General features: G+C 36.7%; 1 protein-coding gene across 10 annotated transcripts in view; it reads left to right on the forward strand.

Annotated features, from left to right (window-relative positions):
* The window catches only part of EDIL3 (EGF like repeats and discoidin domains 3), a 273,821-nt gene that overhangs the window by 97,287 nt on the left and 159,262 nt on the right, over positions 1-17,272 (forward strand). The window contains exon 1 of one of the 10 annotated variants that reach the window (XM_021380112.1): positions 846-945. The exons of the other annotated variants lie outside the window; for them this stretch is intronic. The gene's annotated coding sequence lies outside the window, so the exon portion shown is untranslated. Of the gene's footprint in view, positions 1-845; positions 946-17,272 lie in introns of those variants that run through there. 10 annotated transcript variants of the gene reach the window in all.

The raw sequence follows: 17,272 nt of genomic DNA on the forward strand, positions 1-17,272 counted from the left end.
CTCTTGTCTTGGCAAGTATCTGTGTACATAAATAGTGTGATGCTCATGTTGTGCTAAGTGGTTCACTCATTAAATTTAAATCTAGAAGGTGATGGCTTGGCAGCACGAGTCAAGCAAAAACTATCAAGACTGAATTTATTCTGCTCAGTAAGGAGAATCTATGAAAAATCAATGTGTCAGGTATTGCTGTTCTGTCTTAGAGGTTTGCTGGCTTATTCACTGTGTCAGAGGAGGCCCAGACCTTAACATAGGTTGCAGTCCTGCCAGTTCAGTCAGCTGTTGGAAGTCTGTTAAAGTGTTTGTGTCTAGTTAGTTAGAAGATAGTTCATGCATAATGCATTTTTTCAAGAACAAAGCAAAATATTTTTCTTCTCAAATGCAGTATAAGTCACTTCTACTATGTATTTAACAAGCCTTTCTCAGTACAAACAATGAAAAACATGTTGAGGTTTGTTAGATTATTAAGAGGTATGAATGTTTTCTTCTGAAAGAACAGTAGAAGCAGTATAATGAAATACATTGTAAAAGTTGAAAAAAGAAAAAGAATGCATAACTTTTCAGATTCTACCTGTACTCAAATTGTGAATTTTTTTTTTTTTAATTGACTTCTGTGTATGTAATACTAGCATGTAGGAACATTTACTGACAGTGATCTGGTCTCTCATTTGAAATGTAGTCTGTAAGCAAGTACAGCTTCAGTATTTAAGGCTAAATTGCTGGGATATTAATCAACAATTACTGTGTTTTATTAAAAAAAAAAAAAAGGCATTGCAAAAAGATGGTGGTAATACCTGAAGATGTGAGATGTATTGTAGTAAAAGCCAAGGATGGCAAGAAAACTGTGACCAAGCTATGCTCTCTTTCTCCTTTATTTTTTTTTGTGCTGGAGAGTTGTAGGAGAGATCCCATCCAGTCATGTGAAGAGGGTGTTGATAAAGGAAGCAGGTAAGGGAAAAGCTCCACAGTGGAAGGTGTAGAGGATGGGACTGACCAAAACGGGTCAAGGAATGATTGTTTTTGAGGGTGGATAGCAATAGGACAAGGGGGAATGGTTTTAAACTGAGACAGGGGAGATTTAGATTAGATATAAGGAGGAAGTTTTTCACGCAGAGGGTGGTGATGCACTGGAACAGGTTGCCAAGAGATTGTGGATGCCCCATCCCTGGAGGCATTCAAGGCCAGGCTGGACGTTGCTCTGGGCAGCCTGGTCTAGTGGTTGGCAACCCTGCACATGGCAGGGGGGTTGAAACTAGATGATTATTATGGTCCTTTTCAATGCAGGCCATTCTATGATTCTATGATTTTATGAAAACAGACAATTCTCAGGCATTAGGATACTTAAAAGAATCCTTCGTGGTAGTGTTTCTTAACTGTAAATCTGTCCGGTTTCAGCAGGAAGAAGGGATGTGCACAGGTTAAGCTGTGTTATTTCAAAAGTTTACTCTGCAGAAGTACACCTTCTCCTTGCTGTTACTCATAAAGGATTACAGCTGGAAGGAAAACAAGACTGTGCTCGCTACTGATCTCATCTTGTGGCAGTGTGGCACATTGTCCTGTAGCTTGAGAAATGACAGAAGGGGGACACAGCCTGTAAGATTACACTGGGTAGGCTGAAGATGATGCCTGAGAAGTTGTTTTGTTGCAATATCCAAATTAAGCTTCCTGCTTAGTATTTTTCTGTGTGGGTTTCACCAACCCAAACTATTCTTTGGTTCTGTGACTCTAAGATGTTGAGCGGAATCACATGCTTTGGCAGATTATCAGATGAACAAAGAGATGTGGGATTTCTGGAAACTGGAACATGCAATAAATGGCAGGTGCCAAGTGAGGTCATAGCTGCGAAAAATGTAATACATGATTAGAATTGTACCGGAATGGGAGAACTGACATTATTCTGTCCAGTTCTTCTCCAACATTATAGTAACATACATTTACTAAAATAAATATATTTCTTAGATTATTCAAAAACTACAGTGACTAGGGGCTTAGCAGAAGTGAAAAACTTAGTTCCAAGATGTTTGCTTAGTTTCCAAGAAGTTGCATTTAATTAAGAAGAAAATCTGATTCTCATGAGAACCTATACTAAGCGCAGAAATTGGTATTTTAGAGCTCCTCAGTGGAAGATACTTGTCTAAGCATTAATATTATTTTAAAAGTTTCTTTTGCTGATCAAAAAAAAAGAATCACAAAAGCCAGAACACCCCATTTTCTGATATGCAAAAAGACTCTGTGTTTACTTCTGTATATGAAAACCCTGTTTCCATGGTAGATGAGTCCTTCCACAACATTAACCAGATTTCTGCTGTTAGGACAATATAAACTAACAACATTCCTACTATGGCAATGAGTGTTATTATCATTAGTAAGGATTCTTATCTTATATAGTGATGACAATAGCTGTATAGAAACACCTGAGCAAAGCTGCTGAGTCCTGAGTCCTGTTGCAGTCCTGTGATGGCACAAAAGCTGTGCATGCACAGGCAGTGGTATGATCAAAGCTTATAACAGAATCATTACTGTGGATCAGGATTTAAAGCCATGAGAAACATGGAAGAAAAAAAATATTTATAGTTTAATTTTTAAATTCAGTGTATTAGGTTACTATCATCTAGAAATAAACAACACTAATTCTGAATATGTCAAAGTAGATTTCAGTATGTCTTTAAGCACAAGGAATTCCTGAAGATGCCTTCCTGGCTTTTTCCATGTCAAGTGAGGGGAAGTAAGGCTGTGAAGTAAGAAGACATGCCAACACGTACTCTTGTTGAAACAGAGTGAGAGATTATGTCTTGATTCAAAATTCTTTGAATCAGGATTCAAAGATGGAAAGCGAAAATTCTTTCCAATTTTTAATTGAGTTATATTCTTCATTTTGAACAGTCCAATGAGGCCAGAATTTGGTCTTGTATGATTAATTTTTGCAGACAGGAAAACTGCATTCTCAGTGTCATTCGATATGCTCAAAAATGTGAATGGCCTGTATTTTATAAGGAAAACTATAATGACCATAAAAAGAAAATATTTAATTTCAGCTTCTGCTTTTTCTGGCATGAAATAAGAAACATCTGCAGGACTCATTAGCTCATAGCTGAACAATACATTAGCCTAAGTCAGCAACAAACATAAGCAATAGATTAACTTTGTCCTCACTGACAGTGTCATTGAGATCAGTCTTAGTTATATTGAAACAACAGACCCTGACCAATGTAGCATAAACAAAGTAATTAAACATGTCAATCAGAATCCAAATTATGGATATTTCCAAAACATCAGTACGTTCATCACTTGTCCTCTCAGGGTAGAAGAAGGGACCTGAGTATTTTAAAAGAATCAGTAATCCAGCATTAAATAATGTTGTTTCAAGCACAGCAGCTGAATATATGAATACCCAAACACCGTGAAATAAAAAGTTTCCTAAAATAAGGAATGTGAAAAATAAATTGGCAGGCTGTGAGTCTTGATACAATTTAGAATTGGAATGTGTTAAGCATTTATTTCATATGACTTTCATTTAAATACAGAAAGAATTAAATTATACTTCCTCTGGCCCTGCTGAAGTCAAAGCAATAGCAATAGTTATGGAGAAAGATCCAAACATTTTTTGGAAAATAAATCCTAAAATTACAATAATCTGGTTAATCGAGGTTGTGTTAAATGGCATATTTTTTGTACATAATTTTGTTTGCCACTAAATTTAATTTCATACTCTGTTTGTAACAAACAGTATTGTATCCATTTGTCCCATGAGCACTGTTCATTCAAAAATGATCCATAGTAGCTCCACTGTTCTTGACTTGGCAGCCATAAATGACAGCCCTGTCTGCTGCCTCCCATTTCCCTTTGTTTGCAAATGTCTGCATCAGTTCTATGGAGCTGATTGGCCTGTGAGGCATTTGAATTTACTTAATGGCTTTGTCCTGCCTAAGAATAAAGCCACGTTTTCTGTGATGAATTCACTTAGCTTGGTGGAGCAGTTCTCCCTGGAACCTAAGAAGCCTACTCATTGCATATCTGAAGAGCAGGGATCTGGGGGGTGACTTAACCAGTGTAGTTTATCTGTACCCTTATACACTGTTGACTGCTGTATCTGGATAAGAAAGGGCCAATTTAGCTTTATAAACACAGATTTGTTTTTATGTCATTACCCAGTGTGTGGTATGTGAAACACAGTGGCAGCAATCTCTCTGGTGAGAATAGGAGCAGAAATGAGAATATGATTAATAGAAAACCAGAGTGCAGTGCAGTGAAACATAACGGCAATGGCCTACCTGGTGAGAACAAAGTGGTGAAAAGAGTGTGATTAAAAAGAGCAAAAACAGCCTGGCAAAACAGCACAAGAGAAGGGGAGGGAACTGATTCCAGCAGTTCAAGTGAAACGAGGAAACATTATTAAGTCTTGCTGATTAGTAAGTGGCACATGTAATTTGCAGAAGTATGTAATTTGTAGGACTATATCATTACAGTCTTTTCAGTACCAGATTTGTTTTCTGTATCTAAATGCTTATACACAGTGATCAGGTGCTTCTCTATTTTGTGTTTCCATCACCTGAGTAACAGAAATCCCTAACCCCAATTTCTGATTAATTCTAGTGTTTCTAGTTCTGGTAGCATTTCTGAGGTGTTCATTTACTCATTCTTTGGTATTCTCATGTCGTTGCTGAAATTTAGATATAAAAAAACTGGTAACTTAATCCAGATCAGTTTTAGTAGTGTTATGAGAAGAAGCAAATTAACATTTGGTATTCCTCTATACATCTATACATCCAGGAATCTCATTTACTGTAATATTTACTCCTAATATTAAAAAGGAATGGGTGAGATGACAGAAAAAGAACTGTCTGGCAAGCAGGAAAAATCGTTCTTATCTCTTTGGGTAGATATAGATTGCTGATGAGAAAGCCATGGAGCAGCAATGGATATTAATTTGGAATGCAGTCATACCACATAATCTTTGACATGAAGGCCTCTGGATGTTGCAAACTGTATAGGATTGTGCAAGATCAACAGTGATAGTGTGAAAGGAGGAGAATGTGTGTGTGTGCATTTGAACAAAGCATGTGGCTGTGTGAGTCAGTGTGACGAATACCCAGCGAGAAGCCGAACATAGAAATAGAGCTTCCTATTAATTTTTCAGTAGTAATACTGAAAGGATGAATAATATGAAACCTTATAATATTTTGAAATCATAGAATCACTTAGGTTGGAAAAGATACTTAAGATGAAGTCCAGCCATCAACTTGTCACTACCACTAAACCATGACCCTTAGTGCCACATCCACATGTCTCTGAAATAGCTCCAGGGATGGCTACTAGAGAGATTTGTTCCAAAGCTAAAAAGCAGCCTTTGCCCACATTCTCCACCAAGAATGTCAAAGGTTTACGGGCAGGTTTGGCCCGGTTCCATGACTAATGGGGCGGGAGACCCACGAAACCATGCCCCAGGAAAGGGAAAAGGGAATAAGGTTAGGGAGATGGGCCTAAAAACAGCACAGCGGCAACAATCTGAGGAGAAACAAACTAATTTACTAAATAAGATATTGGAATGGAAAATAACACACTATAATGCAATATAATTACAATTTAAGCTAATAAATCCAATAAAATGAGAGACAGTGTCCAAAATTAAAGTAGGCCTTACTCTAATACCAATGGTGAGACAGCTGGGGAGCGAGATGCGGCCGGGACGAGAGACGGAAAGAGAAGAGAGCGTCTTGTGATATGTGAACAGTTTTAACTGTTTTTTGTTTTTTTTAGTTTTCCTCTGAATGGAAAACGGTAAACAACAGCAAAGTCCTCTGGGAAGTGTAGTAGTTCTTCTCTTCTGAGAACCAGGTACCCGGAACTATCCACAATACACGGAACTGGAGCATTAATTTTTTAACTCCCAGTGCACTACTTGATATTATGATGTGAAATACCAATAACCAAAAATCATAAAACTATGACACTACTCCACCACCTCCCCAGGCAGCACATTCTGATGCCTAATGATCCCTTCTGTGAAGAAATTCATCCTGATACCCAATCTAAACTTTCCCTGCTGCAACTTGGGGGCATTTCCTTGTGTTCTATCTCGCCTGAGAAATGAGACCAACACTTCTCTTGCTGCAGCCTCCTTTCAGATGGTTGTAGAGAGGGGTGAGGCATACCCTCAGATTCTTCCAAATTAAGCAGCCCCAATTCCATTTGCTGCTCATCATATGTCTTGTTTTCTAATGCTTTCACCAACTTTGTTGCTCTTCTTTGCACATGCTCAAGCAACTCAAAATTCTTCTTGTAGTGAATGACTGGATTTCACTGGATTAAACTCCATTCACAGCAATCTTTTGAACCCAGCCACCCAACCAGGTTTTCACCTATTGAACAGCACATCTGTCCAAACTGTGAGCATTCTTCAGGAGAATGCGATGGGAAACAGTGTCAAATGCCTTGTTAAAGTTCAAGTAAACAACAACCACAGCCTTTCCCTTATGCACTAAGCAGGCCATCTTATAGGAGATTGGATTACACCAGAAATACATGAGAAATGGCCAGTGGCTTAGTGTCAGGGATAAAACAAGGGATATGATTTACTCCAAACTGCAGTAATTAAAAAAATAATAGTATTGACAATTACTAAATCTGTAGCATGCCTCAAAAACAGTGGATGATTAATAAGTTCTAGATTGTTCCAGACCTTCTTTAACACATTTTTGGAAGGTGGGTTCTTGGTTAACATATTGACGGGCACAACTGCCATTATGACTGATGAATGCTGCTGCATTCTTACTGAAAAGATAAAGGAAAAAGTAGCCTCTGATAATGGTACAAGGTGGTGACAACCTATATGTATAATTTTATTGGAAACAGCAGCAGACAACAAGCGCGTTCTTGCAGTGGCCAAGGCAGACCATGGGGAATGTGTGACCTGGGAGACTCACAAGCACCTCATTCAATCTCTTGTTTGAGACTCAGACTGAGAACTTTGGTACTCGCACAACCTAGAGATTTAGTGTCACTTGCATCATAGGGTGGAAACAAATCCCCAAGCTACTATAGTGATGCAAACAATTTGTGAAAATAACTCATGGATAATAGTAATTGAAGATACACACAGCACACAGAAAGGAAGAAACATGGAAGTTCATATTGAGTTAAAATAACACCCTAATTTATTTGCAGGATTTTCATTGGGAGATTTTTAGAAAAGTAATTTGTACTTTTAATTAAAAAAAAAACAGAACAATATTCATGTCACTAAGCAGTGCAGAACAAACAGTTCAGAAAACAGACAAGTAACCCTTTAAAAACTTAAAGGTGACTAAGAAAGAAAGATAAAAGGGCTTTTAGAAGATGAAGGAGACAAGACATGGACAGAAATCTTTTTGTTGTGCTTGATTTCAGGTTACTGGTTTCATTTTTATTAATAATAACAATTCACTGTTAACTTCTTTCGTCCTTAATGTTATTAGGAAACAACAGCTGCCACTCATTAGTTTGCATGATGCTTCTAAATCTAGGGATTGTATGGTGTCAGCTGGTCACTTTTAAATCAGGTGTAAGGAAAAAAAAGGAAAAAAAGCTCGTTAAATTGGGTTATCCCCTCCCCTGAGGATCACAGAAGCTTCTGTCAATATTTAAAAAAAAAAAAAAAAAGAAAAAAACAACGAAGAACAACAAAGAAAAAAAGAACTTATCCTATGGCTTGATTGACCTTGTTGTTACATTGTAACCACTGACCTGCAACTACTGACATTCCTCGAACTTTGGAGGTTGTACATGGCATGAAGGCTGCAGGTTTTTGCAGTATATCATGTTTTGGAAAACAGCTATTGTTTCATTATATTTCTTATTCACTGAAGTATGCTTTTCTCATGGCAAAATTGGAAGCAGAATTTACAAGGTTGCTTTATGCTAGGAAACCTTGACTTAATTACAGTGAAATTATCCTTCTGCCATTAGATTGGATTTTGCATTGCATAGTCTAAACTCCACTGGTTTTGGTGGGCTTTATACCTGCATTATATAGGTCTGAATTGGCCCCTAGTGAGTGAGAGGCCATTTAAAAATTTCTCGAGCTTGAAGACAGTGCACTAAAATAAACACAGGCAGTGGAAAGTAATATAAATGTGTAAAGATTTGATTGATTTATTCCAGGTCATCAGAAGACAATAAATTCAGTCAGTCACTTCTACATTTATAAAGTGGATCTCATGTAAAGACCTTTGTGTGGTACAAAGAATCAATAAGATGATATGTAAGTGAAGGAAATTCAGTCAAATATTGCTGTTTTGCTTTAAGCATTGACTACAGATAGCAATCAGACATTTTGCTCTGCCAGCTTACAGTAGGAAGGCATATACGTATACATACGCATGTGTGTATATGTCCATCTTTCTTAAAATGTATAGACGTATATATATATAGTGCATGCTATTTTGTCCTTTTCATGCAGAGTCATGGCTAAAATTTGCTAGTTTAAGGCATGAAATATTTATGAAGTGGAAGAATTTGCTCACTTGATGAATATTTCATCACTACTTTTTTATTTCTGTTTTTTGAATATATCTTATATTGAGTCATAATACTCTTTGATGCAGAAACTCCTTGCAGAATCCTGTAGATACTAATTAACACAGACTTTAAAATACATGGTTTAATTTAAAATTTCATATTCTAATGAATTCTCTTAAGGGAATTATTTTCTGTTCAATTAAGTCATCAGAAGATTCCCAGTGAGAAGATGATTTTGGAGGATAAAAAAAAAACTCAGTTCGGCAAAATATTTTGGGATTACTTTTTGTCTGCTACTTAAGTCAGTGGAGTTATTTAAAATTACTCTGTTATTAGATACTGGTATTAGATAATCTTTATTTACATTAATAATGTTGTAATAAAGTTAAGCTATTGAAAATGTAGAAAGACTACATCTGCATTGGAGGCGTTTTGCTTGTCCATCTTTAAACTTGAACTTTGTTACATGCATATAAACTGGAAAGTGCCATGGGGTCTGTGCAAATTATTCATGAATGTGAGTTAACTTCAGAAGGAATTTCTGACTTTAAAAACTAGCAAGTATATCTTTGACCTAAAAACTAATAGAAACAAAGTTGAACCTGAAAACTTGAGAAAATATTCATGGAAAGATATTAATGAAATTCATTTCCATTTTCGTGAGTCAATGAGTATTGGTGTCTAACTTGGAAGTTAAAAAAAAAAAAATTTGAAGTCTTTTACATTAAATTACATTTTTTTCCTTTGCCTCTTAGAAGGGCTAAAAATAAAATGAAGTATTTTACTAAAAGCATGAAATTTTAAACTGATCAACCCAAAAATATACAATTTTTCACATTTACTATTTATTTTTCTATTGGGTGAATGGAAAACAAACAACATAAGTTTGTTCTGTCCTGAAGAAAGCAATTCATGTTAGGGGAGACAAATGAGTAATCTCTTTTTCCATTTGTGCAATTCTACATGTAATAAAAATCAACTGCATTTCAGTCAAGGCTGTCTCAGTAGTTCCAGAAGTTAAGAATGTAAATATCACCGGAAACATATAGTTAAATCATTTAAATGAACACTTTAAGCATTTAAAGGTACATTAGAGACGAAGCCTATGGAAGAATATGGAAGCAGTAGGGATTTTTCCATCACTGTTTTTGTAATTAGTCTTTTAAATGTAATGTAATTTAAATTCCAGTAATGATAATATGATGTTCAACACATCATAAAAAAGGTGCCAGATAGCAATATGAACCAATGTGAAGAGATTGAAAGGTAGCAAATACAGGGAAAAAGGTTGAGTAACTATGGAAATACAGTTTCTTCCTCTCACATTGCACAGCCCTTCTGCTAACTGTACTTCAAATGCATCGTGATTCATAGAATCTCAGAATTATGAGGTTTGAAGGGAATTCTCAGTCTGTCTGGCTCAACCTCTACTCCAGAAGGGCTACCCAGAGCGTGGTGCATGGGCCCACATCCAGGAGGTTTTTGAAGATCTTGAAGAAGACCCAGCAGCCTCTCTTGTCCCTTAAGAAAAATGCAGATGTCCCATTTACGGAAGCCAAAATGACATGCATTGTAAGAGCCCAAATAAAAGATAATAGAGAATAGTAGATAAGATTATTGGTGTTGTGGTCAGTGGCTGAGAGCACCATACAGCTTCATCTGCACACTTTGCTTTTCTATATGCTCAGAAGCAAAGATCAGAATATCTATTTACATTATTCTGACCTGAACGGATCAAGTAAAACAAATTTTGCAACATCTCAAGTGCTGAAGAGAATGTGCTGTATGAATAATAGTCTTGCTTTTGTGTTGGGCTGCAGTGGCAGACATTCTCTGGTGCTGGGATGTGTTGTGAAGTGAGGATGTGGAGGTGGTGTTTGGCTCCACCAAACATCAGTTCAAACTAGGTAAAGCAAGGAGTGTTTTTGCTATTTGTTTAAAACATGGAAGAAGGGAAAACCAAAAGGAATTAAGGACAGATTTTTAACGTGTTTCACCGGAGCACAGCCACTCTTTTTTCTTACAGAGGAAGGTGCTGGCTGGGATGGTTTTTGAGATGCAGCCATGGGGGAGGTGCTGTGTCCTCTGCAAATCCTGCTTCTGATAGAAAATGCATGGAAAAATAATAAATCTACTCTGAGGCACATAAGCAAAAATAGAGGAGAGGTGGGCTTCAGAAAGTCTACATACTAAGAACGAAAAAAAGTCTTGAAAAAACACAGCTCAAAATCAATAGGCCTGACTTCTACACTAATGAAAATTGAAAGGTGTGGAGAAGCACTGGGGTGCTGACTGACAGCTGCTGTGAAAATGCTTCCTACTGGGGTGAAGTCAGAGAAACTGATAAACTCTTGACTTCTAGTTGCTTTATTCATTTAAGATGAAAGAAAAATCAATGTAATTGTCTTCATTTATTCATGTGAAAAAGAAGTATTGAGAAGACTTTTTTTTCTGAAATATTAAGACTAGTAATTATGTAGTTTAAATATGTAGATACAAATTAAGAGAAATGCATTATTTCTCAGAAGAGTAATGAAACATTACCCCAATGTATTTTTATACTTCGTACCGCCACGTTCTCTCTTTACCTGTCCCACAAAGTATATCAAAGCCACTTTAGGGCCAGCAACAGAGAAAAAAACAGTAGATTTTACTCTTATGTTTAAACATATTTCTCCTCTGCCATTTCTGTTTGTTGAAATACAGTCGTCAGCACATTGCTTCTTGTTCTTAGTAAAACCAGTCTAGAAAACAATAACTTGTTTAAGCTGCTCCCAGCTTAAGGTAAACTTATTATTATAAGACAGAACAACTTGTTTGAAGGTGTTCAGGTTCAGTATGGTATCTGATGACAACTTTAGATAAACTGATATTTCTGTGGGTCCGAGTCACCATTTCTAGCATAAGCATAAGACAATAAGTTCTTTGAAATCTAGAGGATGACAATGTTTTATTACAGCCAGACGTTATTAACATTTCACATCTTAGTGAGTGCACACTCATTAAGTTTGAAGATGACGCAAAAGCTGAGTGATACAGTGTACATACTGGAGGGAGAGATGTCATCCCAAGAGACCTTGACTGGCTGGAGATGAACTTAAGAAGTTCAACAAGGCCAAGGGCATGGTACTGCGCCTGGTCAGGGCAATCCCAAGCACAAATACAGTGGCAATGAGTGGACTGAGTGCAGTCCTGAGGAGAAGGACTTGAGGTTTCTGGTCAACAGAAAGTTTGACATAAGCCAGAAGTATGCATTTGCACGCATCATTTGTGATAAAACTTTGCTGTCCTTCCTTGCACAGCGAGAGTGCCAACAATTTCCCAGCTCTGAGTAAACTGTTCTCAAAAGCAGACCAAACTGCCTTTTTAGATCAGCGCCTGTTGCTCGCTCATATTGAGACTCAGCAGATTTTGCAATCCATAATGCAAAGGAATGGTAAATCTAGTGTGCTACCCTGGCACCTTTGCTTTTGAGCTTTTGGTATGATGGTGGTTGTGTTTTTATCATTTTTTTTTCATTTTTTTTCCTTAGAGGAATACCTATAAAATAAGAACCAATATAATCACTCTTATTACATTTTAATTATAATTTTCAAAAATTCTCCAATCACATAAAAATAATGCATCAAACTTCCCTTAGAACACACAAAACAACCAAGTAAAAAGCTTGAATTGAATGCCTGAAAAGTGAAAACATGAAATTGTTTGATTTGGAAAGTGAAGATTTCCATTTGTAATTATGGGGTCATCATCTATAAGTTTTTGCATTCAGAAGTGTAGCATATGCCAAGAGGTAGGTACTTAACCATAACTATATCTTATATCCTTTTTAGAAATTAATACATATCACTGAAATGAGAAGGTTGATTTATGGTCTTAGCAAGCTATGTGAGTACACTTGATTTTTTACATAAAAGCAGTAGGATATTTGCTAATTACATTCTTTGCTCTTTTGAAACATGCACATCTTCCTGAAATAGTGCATATGGCAATATGTGTTTGTGTGTGTGTATAATATTGTGTGTGATATTTCAAGCTATGACAGACTACTACTGGTTTCAGAATTACAGCTTTAAGTACTGTTGTGCCATTGGCAGTACTTGAAACCTTGGCAGGAGCTGCAACTGATTAAGAACTGACTAACTGTTTTAAAAACAAATCTTTTTACTCTCCTTTCCTTTAGCAGAGCATCCTGCCAGATACTAGGCTCTGTACTTGTCAGTGGGTGCTGAACTGACTTTCTTGGTCTACTAAGTTGTAAAGGCAAGGACAGGAAACACAAAAATCATTGTCTAATACTGTCTTATGAAAAATATAGGATTCATCCTACCAGTTAAATCTTTTGAAACATTTATTTTGATTTTAAACAAAAGCACCACTCTTGGTATTTCCAGCACTGATATTTTGAAGAAGAAAATATTCTACATTTTGATTATTCCTTAAATTTTGTTAAGATACCCATTTTTTGGTTAGACATTTATTTCATGAAACAAAATAATGACGGAATAGTTTTTTCATAGACTTTAAGTTCTTAGTGGATGTAAAACTATGGAGAGTGAAGGTTTATTAAATGCCACAGGCATTCCTAGGGATTCTTAATGAATTTGTTTTGATTAATATCCATTATCCAATCATAGTTTAATCAGTTTGTAGTGGATGATAACTTACATGCACTAGTGAGTTTCCTGGTATCTTCCTTCTTGATGGTATTTTTTTTTAGAACAGCTGCAAACACAGCCTAGCCAACTGAATGTAGAAGGAGGCGCTGCCATTCCTGAGGGCCTGTGAATGCCAAAGGATATACTGTCATTCCCATACTGCATTTATTAGGCGGAAAAAGAACATACAGTAAAAGAATGAACCCATCCTTGCTGTAAAACTGTGACATGAAGCCTCTTACTCACAATAACAGATTTATCTTTGACTGTCTTAAATGGTATGTTTTCCAGATTTATTGCCAACCATATTTTAAACTAGAATATATAACTGCAGTCTCATATTTAGCAGAGAAGGAGAAGAAAGGTGTCCTACTTTTAAACTAAAAGAGGATACAAAACAGTCTGATATTGGTATGCTGCACATTTCATTGATAATGCTCAGTATTGCTGAGTGTAAGATAGCAATAACAGCCTCAACTATCACATCATTAGTTCAGATTTCTGAATGACATGAAAGAAGGAGAAGCAAGAGCAGATAGGGAATCATAGAATCACAGAGTGGTTTGGGTTGGAAGGAACCTTTCAGATCATCTAGTTCCAACCCCCTTGCTATAGGCAGGGACACCTCCCTCTAGACCAGGTTGCCCAAAGCCTGGCCTTGAATGCCTCCAGGGAGGAGGCATTCACAGCCTCACTGGGCAACCTGTTCCCATGTCTCACCACCCTCACAGTGAAGAATTTCGTCCTAATATCTAGTCTAAATCTCCCCTCTCCCAGTTTAAAGCCATTTCCCCTCGTCCTGTCACTACATGCCCTCCCTAGCTTTCCTATAAGCCCCCCTTCAGGCAGAACCATCAAAGCTTAAAAATTGTCCTTACCAATTATCTGATCCAGCTTCAGTACAGCATCATCACAGGCAAGCTTTGTGTGCTTGTTGTCACTGCTAAACATTGCTTTCAGTTGAAGAAGGCTCACTAATTTTTGTTTCAAGCAATGGCATGAATGGACGTAAATGGAGACAGACAAATGCATCTCGAAAAAATTCTATTTTCCTTAGGGTTTTCTTCTCCACTTTAATAACTTGGGATGACCATTGTCTTGTAGATATTATGGGGAGTTGAAGACAGTATCTTCTGGATAGCTGTAGAGTGGCAATATCATTGCTGTTTGCAGCTCCCTGTGGAGGGGAAGCAGAGGGAGTTGCTGGGCTTTGCTTCAGAGAACCAATGGCAGGATGGGAATGGCACAGAGCTGCCAGGGAACAGTGAGACTGGGAACTGGGAAACATTTCTGTACCATGAAAATGGTCAGACCATGGAACAGACGTACTTAGAGAGGTGGTGGATGCCACATGCCTGTCAGTGTTCAAGAGGCACTGGGATAATGCCCTCAATGCTTCAACTTTTTTCTGTTTCTGTTCCATATATTTTTTTATCCCATCCCATACCATACCATACCATCCCATCCCAGAGCTCTTGTTGCAGTGGCTCAGCTGAGTTCGTTTGGTTACTTGGTCATGCCATTTGCACATTAAATCTGACTGGGTGGGACAGAGTGAGACTGTGGTTGGGTGCAGTAGGGACTTTGGTGGAAACACACCATGTTCCAGCTCTCCACTTAAAGATGGGTTGCCACATCTGCTGTGGCAATACTGCCTGCAATGATGAAGAAAATTGAGCCAGTTTATGGAAGAATGAACTGGAGTTTGAGAACAAGGAAATGAGTGAAGAGACAGACTGCATATGGGTATACTTTTAATGAAACATCTGTATCATTAAAATCACAGTCTTAATGTCTGATGCTGAGTTTATGAGAAGTCAGTCAGACACATTAGAATGCAGTGCCTTCGATACCAGAGATTTAATGCTGAGTGGAATATCATTTAATTTTGAAGTTTCATTCAGAAAATGTTATTTACTCATGGATTCTGCGGTTCACATGTGGTTTACTTGTACCATTTCACAGAGCTCTTGCATAGCTTTTTCTATAGATATACTATCATATATCTAAATCTATTGCTTTATATATGATTCATACATTTTACAAATTAAGGGCAAACATACTTCACGTTGGACAAGCTTTAATATAAACAAAAAACTAATGTATAATGTAATACAGTACACTGTTATACTGATTCTGCCTCCTTCAGCTTTTCTGTGCTTTAAGACTTTTTCCAGCCTTGTCAAACTTTATACCATTGTATCAGATATAATCTGAAATTTGACATAGTTACTCAGGTGCTATCTAAACAGTCTCTTTAGTCAGCTATATGTTGGAGCATATGTATCCTTCTGTATGCTTTCCAAATCTCCCCATGTCTTGTTTTCTTTCCCCACTAATATCTTGCAGTATTATTCACTTCTGAGGAAAACAGGACTGAGGTTTCCCAAATGTGCATGGAATTTTCTCTAAGTTAGAAGCTAATGTTAGTGCTGCCATATGTCTTATCAAATTTTGTGTTCAATACATTAAAAGGAGAAGAAAAACATTCTTGAAAACACTTTAAAGCTGCAGAGTACTTTATCATAGGGTCATGCACTACTGTTGTCATCATCATGGCAGCTGCTGGGGAAAGTTTTTGTCAAATACCCAGCTTCTCTGTGCTAAGGGGGACTAAACTTTTCTGACTGTGATTCTGCGTCTAGCACAGTGAGTCACCAGTAGGCTAGCAAAGTGATTCCAGCTGACTCTATAGGCCACACCTCTGAAATGAGTAAAGAAAGTAAATTTTCAATAATTACTACAGAACTGACTGCATAAACAGTGAGTTCAAAATAACTTCAAGTTTTAAATCACGGCTGATGGAAAAGTGGCACTGTATAGGAAATGTTTGCCATGGTAATTTAGTGCGTTTACTTAACTATCACAAAGCAGAGTGTTGATATTGTGTCTGACATGGCATGATAATGCAAAAATAGTTTATTATTTGAGTATTCGATAGCTTATTGATAGCTCTTTTTTCTTTTTTTATGTAGTTTATCAAGCAGTGTGATGTGAAAGAAGTCCTTCCATGTACAGTAGTTAATTTGATTAGAAAGGAAGTGTGCGTGAAGTACAAACAAGTTCATAACTGTGTTTTCACATCTGTTTCTTTACTGTGCATCTTTATTTCCTATCCAGGGTTAAGAAATACATTACTAACAACTAGAACTAGGTCTTCTGACTTTAACAAAAGCAATTCTGAACTCCTTTTGTCATGTAACTTGGCATGCCATTTGACTATGTTGATTAATTTTCATTGCTGACACCTGTTTATACAGACAGGAAGGGTCTTGGGTTTAAATATATTAGTCAATGACAATATATAATGAATAGCTCTATTGTCTCTAAAGGTTACAGCATTATTTCTTAAAAAGGCAAAATATGTAAAATGCATGTGATCTTCATTTAGGCTTAAGATTTTAAAGACTTTAATTGTCCTGCACTTTATTTCTAGAAAAAAAAAAAATTGAAACCGCCATATTATGGTTATTTGTAAGAGAATTCAGCTCCTGTGGAAAAGCAATGAACATAATCTACTCCTGAAAGACCCTAAACCAGCAGTAAGATAGTAAAAAATAATTCAACAAGCAAAGAAGTAACATCATCTAGCTGTCTTGGCTGAATAATTTATTTCAGCTGAGATTCAGCTATCCTATTTTATTTAGATGTCTGCCTAAGTGCAGGGTGATCCCACTGAAACAACCACCAGAATCATAACAGAATCTAGTTTTGAATTGCTAATACTAATATTCATCCCAGTGATTAATTCTAAAAATAATACTCAAATAGCATTCTGAAAAACAGTTGTTACTGCACTGAATATTCTTTGTACAATCAAATGCTTTTGTTTAACCAGTTTTAATGAAGCATCACTAATGTTTTTTACTATTCGTTACTCAAGCATTAATTCCACTTGCAGATCATAGAAATTTTTGGCATTTGCAGAATTTAATATCTGAGTTTTTAGCATGTGTTCAGTTTGTCTAGTCTTCTTCTACGCCACTGATAACCTGAGAATTATTAGCATACTTTATTGATTTAATTTGTAATTCATTCGTTTACTTCGGATTCTTCTCTCAAGGTTTAAAAAACTCGGTTTCTTTTCATGCAGTTAGCTGTCACGTTATTGAACTAATGAT

This window comes from Numida meleagris, chromosome Z (assembly GCF_002078875.1).
Source record: "Numida meleagris isolate 19003 breed g44 Domestic line chromosome Z, NumMel1.0, whole genome shotgun sequence".
NCBI lineage: Eukaryota > Metazoa > Chordata > Aves > Galliformes > Numididae > Numida > Numida meleagris.